At 34.6% G+C, this 15,070-nt stretch overlaps 1 protein-coding gene across 2 annotated transcripts in view; it reads left to right on the plus strand.

The window, feature by feature from the left end:
• Positions 1-15,070, plus strand: part of ARHGAP24 (Rho GTPase activating protein 24) — a 701,416-nt gene that overhangs the window by 53,000 nt on the left and 633,346 nt on the right. Inside the window, exon 1 of one of the 2 annotated variants that reach the window (XM_072942787.1) lies at positions 13,091-13,111. The exons of the other annotated variant lie outside the window; for it this stretch is intronic. The gene's annotated coding sequence lies outside the window, so the exon portion shown is untranslated. Of the gene's footprint in view, positions 1-13,090; positions 13,112-15,070 lie in introns of those variants that run through there. 2 annotated transcript variants of the gene reach the window in all.

The following is a 15,070-nucleotide window of genomic DNA, read 5'->3' on the forward strand; positions in this document are numbered from 1 at the left end:
AGTTTTTTTCATATTTAAGATGAGAATGTTTTCCTCACAGTTTTGTTGTGTTAAATGGGATGCTAAATGTAAAGTACGTAGTACAGTACTTGGGACAAAAATATTCTTGACTAAAGGGTATTACTACTGGCTTGATGTTGTGGTCTATTATCATCATCAAGCATCATTGTCACCACCACCACTACCACCATCATCACCCATGTCTGGGAAAGCACTGTTCCTCTACCATTTCTTCCCACAGGAAAAACCTAACACAATAATAAAACCCCAAGTGGTTTTAATGGATCTCAAAAAAGGCTTTAGTCTCAGCTGTCTGGATCTCTTGAAACATGGCCTGAGAAGAGTAGTAGGTGCAGAAATCTTCACTAGAACAGTCTTTCTTTATTTTATTTATCCCAAGGACCTTGCCATCTAGAAGCTGGTAGATGGTGTTCATCACACACACACACACGCACACACACCTTCTTGATCTGTTGTTTAAAGTTGGACTTGTGCCCCTGAGAATCTCTTCTGCTACAGACAATGTTTAGAATCTGTCCTGAAGGACTGGCTTCAATCCTGGAGAAAATAACTTTGCAGTTCAGAAACAATGGTCTAAATCATACATCTGTATGTCCTAAATTATAAACTGATCTGTCTGTTGGAGGGCCATGCGAGCTTCTGAGGAGATGTATTATTATTAAGCTTGCTCTGTTCTCATTGAAAATGGAAACTTTTCCAAACTATTTACACAGGAAGATTAGAGTGGTGTGATGGGTGTTTTGGAGGAAGACCACAGAGGTAATGTGCCATTTTCATTACATCATATCAGGAGTACCTACTGTCAACATGACTTATTACTGTTGATGTGGACCTTGAGTGTGTGTCTAAGGTATTATTTGTCAGGTTTCTCCCCTGTAAAATTGCTCTTTTTTCATCCCACCTTCCATGTGGTACTCTTTGAAGAAAGTTACTATGTGCAGTCTACACTTCAGGAGTGGAAAGTTATGCTTCACTGCCTTGAGGGTAGAGTGTCTATGTATGTTATTTGGAATTTTTCTACATGGAAGATTTTCCCCCATTCATTTATTTGTTCAGTTGTTTATTCATATTGATATGGACTCATGGATATTATGTTATGTTTTTATGCTATTGGGAAATAAAGACTCAGAAGAAAGCAGGAAAGAAGAAATTAAGAGATACCTAGTTATTTCACTGAAAGTTTATTTTCATTTTGAGTACGGGTGAGCAAAAATTCAGAACTATTCCCTTTTTTTCCCTACTATTCAGGCTGATATATGTAGGCTATTTCCACAATTTTACAAAATGTGAAATATATGTATGGAGTTAGGATTTGTATTTTAAAATAAAATACGTGTATCTGAGGGCTCTAACCTCCTTAGCCATTCACTGTCAGAAGATGTTGAGAGCATAAGACTGAACAGAATATAGCAACATGTAATTTTGTATCAGAACCTTTGATGTTATCCTAACAAAACCAGTAAGAAGTTTTATATGTCACCAGGTAGAGTAGATATTTCAAAGTGGGGGCAATTTACTTCACTATTCCTGAAATAAAAATCTAGTAATTGCTTCAGGATTTCCCTTTAAAGTTAATTTTGTTCTTAAAGGGGAGACTTATAGTTCAGATTTTATATTTTCTATGTCAGATTGGGAATTTATGCTCTTCTGATTCCATGATAATGACCAATGGTAATTGTATTCATTCCCAAATCTGTTTATGCTGGTTAAACTTGTATTTTTAAATTCCATTCTTTAACTGAATATTACAAAAATCTGAGTGTATTAAAACAGTAGTTGTTCCTGTGGAAACTGAACTTAATACTATGGAAAGACTTGTTAAATGTATTTTGCTGAATTAGGTAGAAATTTAAGCTGGGTGAAATACTATGAGGACAATTGTAAATTGAATTTTTAATTCATGAATTGTAGAAATATTATCAATTCAGATTACTTAACAAACATTTGATTTTTTATTCTGTTTTAAAAAATTCAAATTGGAAATCATAGGCAGCACATTATAGAGGTAGTAAGACTACACAGCTTGTCTTGTGTGGGACTGTTTTATGGTTGGCAATTCCACGTCCTATTTGATTTAGCATTTTTACTAAAACTAAGTATTATCATTAACATTTGCATTAAAGTAGGCCAGGGTGGGTTAGACCTCTATTTTGTATTGGAAGCTTCTGCCATGGCCTTTTTACTGGTATGTGAGATGCATGTGCTGTAAACAGAGATGACTTATTGGACAAGTTTTGTCTCAGATAAATATTTACTGAAGAAATGTATCCTGAATGTAGGCAAAAGAGCAATACTTTGAAAATATTGTGTTGAAATATTTACAAATTTCAAAATGAAAATATTACTGTCTGTAGAAAGAGTATTTTTTAATTTAAAAAATGTTATGCCTACACAGAAAAGTTCATTGACAGTGTTAATATTTTAAAATTTATTGACTATAAAATGCAGCTTTGAAGATGATTGTAGGCAATTTTGTGGGAAAAAAACACAGTAAAACAAACAAATCAGTAAAAGCATATTAGAAAAAATTACATCAGTTAGAAAAATACCATGACCCAGGATTAGACAGATATGGCTAAGAAACTGATTAAAACATGTGAATGCATATCAAGACTACTTAATTATTCTGCTTATTGTATTTTTAAATATTCAGAAAATTAATATGAAGATTTAAAAACATTTCTTTTAACATTTGTGCACATACATTATTTTTAGCAAGAGATACATTTTTAAAATAAAGCTATTTGTCTGTCAATAAGTAAATATTTAAAAAAAAAACTGTCCAGCTTTAATTACTTTAGTAACCTCTTTCACTCTCAAAGAGTCTACGTTTGGATGATAAACTATATGGCTACCCACAATACTGATGTGGAACTCCAGTAAGTGATTCCATAATCAATGATCCCTTGGTCTTCATTTTACAGATTGGTGAAAAATTGTACAATTCCATTCCTAAGCAAATATACAGTGGTTAACTTATCTATACATCCTTTTTTTTTGCCTGTAATTATCTGTTTCATTAATTACAGGCTCAGTTGGGATTAGTTTCAGTCATGCAGAACAAAATCAGACAGAAGAAAATAGATGGACATTTATTTCAATCTCAATATAAAAAGTAGTTATGTGGAGAAGCTAGAATTTGATCCAGAATCTGTGTTCTTATTCACTGTACAGTGTATCATAGTTCCAGTGCATTTAATTGTAAGTAACTGTGAGACATGTTATCACACATACAAAATTAGTCTTCGATGGTGACATATATAGTTGTGTTTGAGCTTCTTTTCTTTTCAAAATAGCCTGAATTCTTTTGGATAAGTTAGATACATGCTCTACTTTCATAGTGTTAATTTAAGTAAGTATTATTGAATACTTAATATATGAAAAGTAATCCATGAGTTGTAGTGGGATATAAAATGAATAAAGTATGATTTCTGTCTCTAAGTATCTTAGATTACAATAAGCTTAAAGATAATCATCATCATTTAAGCCTGGGACATAATTTTATTGTATAAGTTGAAAAAATTTCAAGAAACTTCTGGATCTGTTGGCCAGTGATTCTCCTAGGGAGCAAACATTAATTACATAAAAATTAAAAAATTTCCAATAGTGTATGCCCTTTTTTACATTTAAAATAAAATCCCAGTTCAAGTTTATTTAATAAAGACGCTGTCCTAACTGGCACACTGTCTGGAAGAAAACAAAGATAGACCCTTTCGTCACATCATGTATTAAAGTAAATCCCAGATGGACCAAAATTTTAAAAAAAGAAAATATTGAAAAAAAAAAAAAACCCAAGAAGGGGGAGGGTATAGCTCAGTGCCTGCCTAGCATGCACAAAGTCCTAGGTTCAATCTCTAGTACCTCCAATAAAAATAAATAAACCAACCAACCAACCAACCAACCTAACTACCCTCCTCCAAACAAAAACAAAACAAAACAAAACGAAACGAAATGAAAACAGGAAGCACAGCTGAAAACAAGATAGGAAACTTAGGAGCATAAAGGAAAAGGCAAATATAATTCACCATATAAACATAAATATAACTTAATATGACAAAAGACACCAGGAATGAAGTCAAAGCATGAATAATGTGAAAGAGCAATAGTGGAAATCACAGATCAAAGGTTATATCTGCAATATAAAAAGATTCCTACAAATTGTTGTTTGTATAAGTGCTCTTCTGCACTATACAATTAGCATGTGCAGATTCCTTGCTCAATTAGCTCGATTTGGGTTGAGGGTGTCTATCTCTGTACATACAGAGCGGGCTAGCTTCCTATCAAGGCAAAATACCAGATATGCTGGTACTTTTTTTTTTTGCAATGTAGTGAATAGTTTACCTCCTTTATCTCTGATATCTAAAGCATGTATTGTGAACCTCAGCTAATATCACAGACTAGATGCCATACATATGCAGTTAGAGAAAACAATTTATGCTGACCATCAAGCTGCTTTGAGTAAAGTTCTCTTAAGACATCTGATATTTGAGAAGTTTTTTCCATTCTTTGGTGGAGTCATCAAGGAACAGCGTTTCTAGGCCACAGTATCTCATCCTAGTATCCTTTTATGTTTTGCTCTGTCTTTATTGGGAGAGTCTATAATTGAAACCTGCATGTGAGTGCCATTTCTGTGCCTTTTATAAGGTTGTGATTGATGAAATGACACAGTTTTACAGTGTTAGTCAGGCTGTGATAGTCCAAAGATGAATTAATTTCTGTTTAAGTTTATTCTCAGGAATAAGGTTGCTTTTGCTGGTAAATTTGTTTTTCTTTTAAAACTTACCCTCACCAGGAAACTTTTTAAAAAAAGAAATCAAATACAGTGTCCCAATCAAGCAATTAGTTTCTTTTGTAAATCCTGTAACAGCTAATCCCATTTATCTTTTTAGATGGTCAACCATCTGCTTTGAATTTTTTAAAACTATAATTCTCAAGTTTTACAATGTTTTTAACTTATAAAGTCATGCAAGTCATTTTGGAAGCAGAAAACACAAATCCTTCATTTTATATGCAACAAAACTGAGGCTCAGAAATGCTAATTGGCTGGTCTAGTCTACTGTTAATTTATATTTGAGCCAGGGCTAAGGACCTCCTCCCTTGACTATCAGTATAGGGCATATCCCAAGTTTCTCTCTAACTTTCTGGCCGAGGTTTCATGAGACATTATTCTTCCAGAATCAGGCAATTGTAGATTCTAAGGTTTGACAGCAAATCTCAATTTCTAAATGGGTCTTAGAAGGCAGCTTTAATTTTTAAAAGGCAGTTCCTAATGTGGTTTAATGCTTTTCTAAAGGTATATATTAAGAGCAAGTAAAAATATATTTTGACTTCTGATTATATTTTTATGACTTGACTTCAGAAGACTTAAATGTAATATATGCTTATAAATGATATATATAGAATGTCACATTTTTCTCCTAAAGTAACTTATCAATCCTAGTTTGTAAGAAAAAACACCTCTCGATATAACTCTGGTTATAACCAGAAGAATATATTTTAGGGTTTTTCTTTGTAACCTCTTCAGTTTCATCTCCATTTGATTCTCAGCCTAAGAATTCTTAAATGTGGCAGGTGTCTCCAGATTTTCATAATACTCTACTCAAAACAACCAATTTTCTATGATTTCCTTTTTTAATGGTACTGCATACCATGTGACCTAACCCTTGATATCTGGATTACTAGTCTCCCAAAGGCTGCCTGCAGCATTCAGGCATTTGCCAAGTCAAAAAACTGTTTCTGTCTGAGGGCTGCACAAAAGGAAGTCCTGCCTGTCCCTAGCTGCCAGTCTGATGGACCATTTCTCACCCATCCTCTCTACTGTAGATGAAGAATGTGAACAGGTGCACTGTCGCTTTTCCCTAAAGAATAAAAAAAGGACTTTTCAATTAAAGCACATCACCAGCCATGCTGAAATAAACATTTTTGAAAAAACAGAAGCTAACATTATTGGAGGTATCTTTTTATTTGTATTGATTCTCTTGAAGATACTGGAAACTATGTGCAGAAGAATTGAGCTAGGGTGAGCAGTGATGAAACACTGCCAAGTTTGTAGTGAATCATCATAACCACCCCCAACACATGTTTCCTAGAGCTTCCCACAAGTCTGGATGGCACTAAGGTTGTTGCTATGGATTTAGTGTTTTAGTTTTATACTGTTGTGCAGGATTATGGGTGACAGCAGGTCATGGGTTTGTGGCAGGAAGAGTGGCTGCCTCTCCACTCCCAACCCAGCACAAGTGGTAGGTTTTTCAGCTGTGAGACAAATAACAAAGGTGATCAGAATGTCTTGCCTTTTTATTTGCTTTTTTTTTTGTTCCAAAAGGTAGAAGCTGTCTGTAGTTCTGCTCAGTATTTCAAAAAGGTCATTTAGGTGAGAGGATGTGTAGTTAATAGATCTTAGAAAAAAGCTGAACATTAAAAATCATTAGGGATAAAGATTAACAGGCAAGATTACAGAATTAGGCAAATAGCAGGAGTAAGAAAAAAAATAAGCGATCCTGACTCCAGGTGGGCAGGTTAAATTTGGAGGGTCTCAGAAGTGAGCAATATTTAGGCAGGTTAGATAGGTCCAGGCAGTGAACATCCAAATTTGGGCATGTGACCTGAAGCACCGATTCTGTGACATAGATATTCCAAATATTCTTGCCAAAAGGGAGACCAGTATGATAGCCAAGAGACAGAGGTATAGGAAAGGTGGAGGTTGAAGTGAAGAAGGTTTTCATGAGACCAGAATCAGCCAGTGTATCAGAGACAAGAGGGACTTTAATAATGTTATAAAATATTACCCCAGAAATACCCCAGAAAGAAATCTTCTTTTGTTCTTTCAGCCATATTGTGCATGAGACTAAGTCTAGATTTCTAGGAGTGGGGACTCAACTGGTTACTGCAGTGCTACACCTCACTCCTCACAATGCCTTGAAAGTTTATTTTATGTTACAGAGATATCAAGTTCTCCATAAACGTTATTCGGTAACTTCTCTTTATCATTCATTATGGAAAATTTGAAATAAAAACAGAAGAGAGAATAGTATAAAGATCCATCAGCTGGCTTCAACAATTATCAACATACGGCCAATTTTATCTCAACTATAATCTTTTTATTCTCCCCCCCATCCCAGTGGATTATGTTGAAGCAAACCTCAAATAGCCTATTATTTTATCTGCTAAAATTCAGTATGTGTTGTAAAGAATAAGGACTATTTGTAACATCATTTCACCCCCCCAAGAATTAACAGTCATTTCTTAATATCACCAAATATTCACTCAATATCCAAATTTCCCTGATTATTACTTAAATTTCTGTTGATAGTTGGTATTTGAATCAGGTCCCAAACAAGGTCCGTATTAAGCGCACATACAAAGCATTTAAAGAGAACAATAAGGCTCTTTAATAACAGTTCTATGTTTTCTTTTTTCTCCTTGCCATTTATTTGTTGAAGAAAACAGATCACTTGCTTTTAGAATTTCCTACATCCTGGTTTTAGCAGATTGCATTCCAGGATGTGTCATTTACCATGTTCCTCTCGTTTCCTGAATTTTCCATGAAAGGGCAGGTGGGTAGGGAAGCTTGACCAAATTCATGTTTGCTTTTGTTGCAAGAACACTTCATCACGGGTACAATGTATTTCTTATTGAATCACACCAGGAGCCTCATAATGTCTTGTTATCTCTTACTGTGATAAGATTGACCAGTGGGTTCAGATATTGTCAGCTGATCTACTGTCATAATTTCCCCAACAGCCCTTTATCTAATTGTTTCAGCAGCCACTGATGATGGTTGCCTAGGGTCATTATTTCATTAGGGTTGCAAAAGGGTTATACTCTAATCATATCATCCCATCTCTATTTATTGGCTAGAATTTATCCATAAAAACATTTTTTATGGATTATTTCTATATTCTAGGAAATAGTTTGTATAGCAAAGACAAGGCAAATGTTTGATTTTTTCTCTTCTTTATTTTTTCATTTTATTTATCTTGTTATAATTTTGAGGAAATTATTAAGCTCTTATCCTAATATATCTCAGTAAGGTACACACAAACCAGAGAAATGTCAGTACAATGAGAAAACCAAGGACTCTAGACACATGGGAACCAAGGACCTTCATCTTACCATTGTATCGTGTGTTGCGGTTGGTTTGTACCTGTGACATTTCCTTTTTCTTTTAATCTAAAAACTTTTAATCTATAGAATCTATGTATTATTTGCTTCCACAGAGTAGTTTGGAACCAGTAATATAATTTATCAAAATTTTTCATTCCTGTATTGAAACAATATAGAAACACTATATACAAAATAAAACACCATTTGAAAAAAATTTTTAACTGGTAACAAATTTGGAAAATGTTTTTGAAACAGATGTAAGATCCAAAGGATTAAAATAATAACCAGATTATATTTTTGAAAATAATTTTTAATAGAAAAAAATGGGACTATATAGATAATTCACAGTAGAAACAATTACCAAAAACTTACAAAAAGATGTTTAGCCTCACTGATAATTAAGAAAATGCAAATCAAAACAATAAGAAAATATTTTTCAGTTAAAACATTATCATAAACAACATCAAGTATTGCTGGAGAGTTAGTGAAATGGATATACTCGTCCACTGATGAGAGTAACACTTGAAGGATAATCTCACAGTATCTGTCACATTTGCTTACTGCTTGTTACACAGCAATTATACTTTTTTGTTAGCTACCCTAATGTTCAAGGAGACATAACAAGGTTGCTTATTACAGCCTTGCCTGTGACACCAATAATTTCAAAATTACTTTAATCTAGGGAATGGCTGAATATTAAACTATAGTACAACGTTAACGTGGAATACTAAGTGCAAGTTAGATTAAGTCAGCTCTTAGGTCCTAATACCTAAGTATTAATGTGGCAGACATGTGACATTTCTGATACATGCAGTTCCTCTGTAGGCTAAAGAAATAGATTTAATTATAAAGTCCACGTTTCTATAAAGAAATTTTTTTTATTTCCCAAATTTCTGGGATTATCAGGACCTGTGTCTGCTGCCTTTATTGATAATACATTCTTAGTTCCGATAAAATATTTGTAATCCCTCTTGCTGCTCATTCTATTTCCTGTCATTTTTGTTTATTATTGAAAAGTCCACTGAATATCTGGCTCCATTTTATAGAAATAACTTCCCTATTTTCTGTCTTTTATCTCACCCTCTGACTTAACCAATCCAGTGATACAGCTTTCACTGAGTTATCAAACACTTACTTCTGACAGAATATGTATTTACCCACTATTTTTTCACACTGATTCCGCTTCCTAGTAGTTAAGAGAACTTGGGCAACTTACCTCTACAGCCTGAGTTTCCTCATTGTAAAACTGAGATCAATAAACCCAACTCCAGGGTGTTTTGAAGATTATGTGAAATTATCAATCATAGGACCATTCTTACATTCTGATCCTGCTGAGTGCTTACTGAGCTCTTTTTGTAGTAGCTGCTGTGCTGAGTGCCTTAAGGATATGCCACCTAAAACAGATATGGGTCTTGTTCTCATAGAGCTTCAATCTAATGGTGAATACCAACACCAAAATATAATTGCACTTATGCCATAGGTGCTCTGTAAATGATTGCTGAATTTGACTATTTTGTCTTTTCTGTTGGTGATTTATTTATTATCTTCCCACTTACTACAATCTGATATTTAGTTCTGGTTCACTGTTATTTCATCTTGGCTTTCTTTGCTGGGTTCCAAAGATTAACATAGTACTGAGTCTTACTGTAGAATATCTATGAAATATGTAAGTACTATGTTGGGAAGCAGGGAATTTCCATTTCATTCATACACTCATCCACTTATCAAATACTCAGCGAGGCTAGAATATACAAAATGATTTCAGAGAAGATAGAGATGCTCAGACCAGTTTCCTTTATAAGGCAACAAAAGAGAGTTAATCCGAATTAGACAATGCATTTTGTGTGACCATTATCGCCTGCAAATATTTGAGATGAAAGATTTGGATCGATATGTCTGATTTAACACACTAATAAGATACTAAACTTGAGATAGATTGGTCATATTTTTAAAAAGTAATTTCCTTTAAAAATATAGGTAGAACTATGAGATAAAGAAATGAATAGGGAGTTTCACCTGCCAGAACCGAACCATGACTTCTTTTTCTGTGCCTTTATAAGCAAAGTGGTGCAGTTTTTTCCAATCATTGTCCTCACCCTCACCCATATTTCTTTTAAAATTGGTTTTCTATTAATTGGCAATGATGTCTTTAGCTTGCTTGTTCTGTGTACTTAGTAATATATTCTCTGTGTTGACATGAGCCATTCTACAACTTACAGTTTAAAATATCTAAATATGTGTGCATGTGTGTGGGTGTGTGTGTGTGTGTCCATGTGTGGTTAAGCTACTCATTGAGATGATTCAGAAATCTAATTTCTGTTCAAAGCTGCTAGTTGGATTCAGGTCATATCTTTTAATTGAATTCTTAGCCTTATTACATTTTTTTTTTTGGTGTGGTGACCAAGGAAACTATGTCTTCTCACTGATATTTTGGTTCTTTTACTCTTTTTCATTATTTGGTTACAATTTATTTCCTTTTAACTTTGTCATAGCTTTCTCATAACATTCTTTTAACATTTAGTTTCTAAGAGTGAGGGAGAATATCAAATATATTCTTTTGGTCAATTATTTTTCCCCTTTCCTATTTGAAGTTTATACTTCCTGACCCCATTGATACCAGATTTGGTCAACTGACTTGCTAGGCTGATGGAACATGACTGGAAGTAACATTTAAGAGCCATCATGTGGTTTTGCCGTTACAGGCATACCTCAGTTTACTATGCTTCACTTTATTGCACTTTTTTACAAATTGAGGATTTGTGGCAACCCTGTGTTGATCAAGGCTCTCAGCACTGCTTTTCCAATAGCATTTGCTCACTTTGTGTCTCTGTGTTACATTTTGGTAATTCTCAAAATATGTCAAGCTTTTTCATCATTGTTATTATGTTAGTTACGGTGATCTGTGATCAGTGATCTTTGATTTTACTGCTAGGACTCACTGAAGTCTCATGATAGCATGTTTTGGAATGAAGTGTTTTAAAATTAAGGTGTGTACATTGTTTTGTAGATATAATGCTATTGCACATTTAATAGGTTACAGTATAATATAAACATAACTTTTTTTTACATTTTTAATTGAGTTATAGTCATTTTACAATGTTGTGTCAATTTCCAGTGTAGAGCACAACTTTTCAGTTATACGTGAGCATACATATATTCTTTGTCACATTCTTTTCGCTGTGAGCTGACACAAGATCTTGTATATATTTCCCTGTGCTGTACAGTATAATCTTGTTTATCTATTCTACTTATGCCTGTCAGTATCTGTTGTAACTAATAATCAAATGCAAGATTGCATAATGACTCAAAGTTTATTGAAGTTTATTTCTCACTCACCTAAACTGCAACATGCATGGTCCTGATTGTCAGATGTTTTCTTCTCCAAGCAAGACTCGGGGACCTGACTCTTCCCTTCCATTCTGTGGCTCTGCTATCCACAATACATGGTGTGCAGGTTGCCTGGGAACTGTTCTCTATTCCAGTCATCCAGGAGGGCAAAGGAGCATGGAGGATCTCGAGAGGGAGGTTTTCATGGGCTAGGCACAGAAGTGCCACCCAATGCTTCTGCTCATTCTCCAATGGTTAGAATCTGCTTGCATGGTCACACCCAAGTACAGGGTAGGTTAGAAATATAGTCAGCTGTGTGCTTAAGAAGAAAAGGAAATAGATTCGATGAACAGTTAGCAGTTTCTGCCACACTGATGTATGTGAAGGGCAAGACTAACAAGAACTTAATAGATGCTTACTAAACATCTTTCCCTGTTTGCTTCTCTGGGTTTCTTCAAGCCTTATGTAAATATGAAAAAGTTTTATCTCCTGTGAATCAAACACATGGCTTCAAGATAGAATGTATAAATCCCAAAGCCATGAAAAAATGATTAGTTTAGGGGTCTTACTTGCCTGATAATTCTTGATATTCATACAGCAACTTGCTTAGTGAAAATATCTTCATTCATTGACTGTCAGAACTAGAGGTAATGCTAGAAGCATTCAATAATTGTTTGTTGAATGACTAACTGAATGAATATATCTCTTTTGATTTCATAAAATATCATGACTGAGCAAGTGTTGTACTCTTATAAGGCATATGGTAAAATATGAGAACTAAACTGACCCTCTACAGACTGTTGCTTTGCCATCCAAGAACTGGTATATGACTTATTTACTGTGGAAAATGATTGTATTTCTAACATAGAATTAAAAGACTATAAAAATTTTTAATTTTTTATTACATTATTGAATAATTCCTTTGGATTTACACTTTCATGATTATGGATACATGGTGAAAGCTACTAGTAATTTTGCGTGTTGAAATCACATTTCTAAGAGTCTTTGCAAACATATAAAGATGGGTTTGAATCTCAGTTTTTCTTTACCTCTTCTTTGGTATTTGACCTTGGACAACTTACATTACCTTTATGAGCCTCAGTATTTTCATCCATAACACAGGATGAGGATAAATCTTATCCTGTGAGTTTGTACTAGAGTTTTAAATAAGGTGAAACATGTAAAACAATAAATACATTTTCTGGAATAGAGTAAATGCTCAGTGAGTGGTAGTTTTTCTATTAATATTAATAGCAGTGATGACACTAGTAATACCATAAGTGATAATAATAATAATAGAATAACAATAAACTATTACCAGGGAAAGATATATTTTTCTCAAAGATACACTGTATACATGCAATAGGAATGATGCTTAAACATCTTTTCCTTCCATTATCCCTAGAGAAAACTTGGAATGAGTTTGGAACTTGCTTCCTATAATGCTTAGAGCGAGCTTTTGTTCTCACCTGAGTGTTCTGACATTGTGTAATTGGATAGTAAACAAATTATGTCACATGCTTGGCATGTACTTCTTAATTATTTTGAAAAGCCACTAGAGGGTGCTACTTTGTTAGGAAAATAAAAGCACCTCCCAACAGTAGCATTCAGTCTGCAGCAGCGGCGTCTGATGTTAGGGGCCAGAACTGAGCTCTCTGCTGTGAGTATCCAGATGCAATTTTTTCATTTATCGTTATGTCAGAAGTAAATAGCAACAGTTTAGGCAAGCCACAAAAGTTGATACAAATAAAATCCTAGTCTTTTCTTTCGGTAAAGGTTTGTACTAATTATTTTATGGAAAAGCTGTGAATGTTTCTTACCAAACAATATTCTGAGGCTATATGACTTTCTTAGGAGAGATAAGCTGGCTTTACAGTATGTGTGTTGTGTTTTGACTAGATATCTGTTGCTCGATGACTTTGGTATAATGATTTTCTTCTGTCTCTGGTAGTTTTTATTATAAGGATCAGTGAAAATGAAGATCTTGTATTATTTTTGCCCTCTGAAAAATAACATTTCAGTGATCCAAATGTCACAATTATGTTCAGGTGAGTGAGCTGCAGATAAACTTAAGTACGTGACCTTCATTTTTGTTACTGTGGGTTTGAAGTGAATGTTACGCTGAGAGGTTGTATGAAGCGTCAGCCTCAGTTATGAATAAGAGCCTTTAGTCTATAGTTCATGTTCAATGGCAAGAGCATCTTTGTGAAGCCAATTCTCTAAGGACGAAGCACAGTCAGCATGGATTTAGTCAAAAGATTTTTGCAGATTAACTGTGATCTTTTCAGATAACCATGAGGTAATGATAGAGATGGAGGAAGATTGTCAGATTGTCAGTAGTTGAAGGAGAGGAAGAAATAAATGGGGAAACGTAGAAGAATCCTAACTGTCCAATAGAAGTGAACTACGTGAAAACTGGATGTTCTCAGTGTGTACATTTTGTATTCCTGTTAGAGGAGTTAGCTTCCTGAGGGATTTTTTTTCCTACTACATGTTATTTCTGAAATATGAGTAGGGGAAAGGGTTTTTGATTGAATGTGCATTAGCAAAAGGAACAACTGGAAAGTTTCAGACAACATCATTTGGAAGCGTCTAGCTCCTTGTCTTCTGAGTTCCCTAGAGCCAAGGTAACTAACGAACTGGCCTGATGGGACTTGATGGGTAAACAGAATATAGTCAGGTTACTGGCTCGTGTGTGTGTGTGTGTGTGTGTGCGCGCACGTGTGCTTTCCACACACACATACTTGATCACAGCTGTAAGAGGTCCTGACAGTCAAGAGCTCAGTCTTATCTTACTGTAATTTTTAGTGTTACTCCAGCTTCTTTGGCTTGTTTGTCTTTGTAACAGTTTTCGTGAGTTAGATAAGTTATTTAGGGTGAGAGAGGGGGGCAGTCAGGAGGCTCTGATTACTGTTCACCATTGAAATGTTTTTAATTCCACCGTCAAACCTTTACAGAGAATTTGAGACTGGCAACGTTTGTGTGGCACTAGAATGTGAAAAAAAATCTAGTTTTCATCCATCTTTTTCATTAATGTAGATATGTCTTTCATCCTGTAAATTCTTTTGAGGATGGGAATGAAAAGCAATGGGGCTAGCTCATTGTTCAAGTGAGGGGAGTAAGGAATTCTAATTCATCCTTCTCTGGATGATCAGGAAGGGCATCGTCAAGTCTGCACTGAGTTTTTACTGAGAGAAATAACTCCACTGTAATTTGCCAGCTATATGCAAGCATGGATTACAGAATATAACAAGGAATTAGAAGGAAGGTGGGGTTTTTAAGCCCTCTGCTTCTGATCTGTAGGATTGTGACAAATGGCTTTACCTTAAACCTAGTTGTGACAGATGGCTTTACCTTAAACCATGGCATGCTTAAGATTTAGTTTAGTTTTTAAATTAAAAAAAATTTTTTTTGCCAAGAAAGAATAGTGTCTATCTGGTTTGCATCAGAGAATTGTTGTGAGTGACGTATTAAAAAGTGTCCTAAAACTACAAAGGCCAGTAGAACTGTAGCCCTGATCTGTGACAATACAGTCAAAATTGGGCTTGAATAGGTTAAATACTATTAGGAAACTACCTATTGGTTTCCCTGTTCTTTGATTTTCTTCTGCATTCCAATT

Source organism: Vicugna pacos, chromosome 2 (genome assembly GCF_048564905.1).
Source record: "Vicugna pacos chromosome 2, VicPac4, whole genome shotgun sequence".
NCBI lineage: Eukaryota > Metazoa > Chordata > Mammalia > Artiodactyla > Camelidae > Vicugna > Vicugna pacos.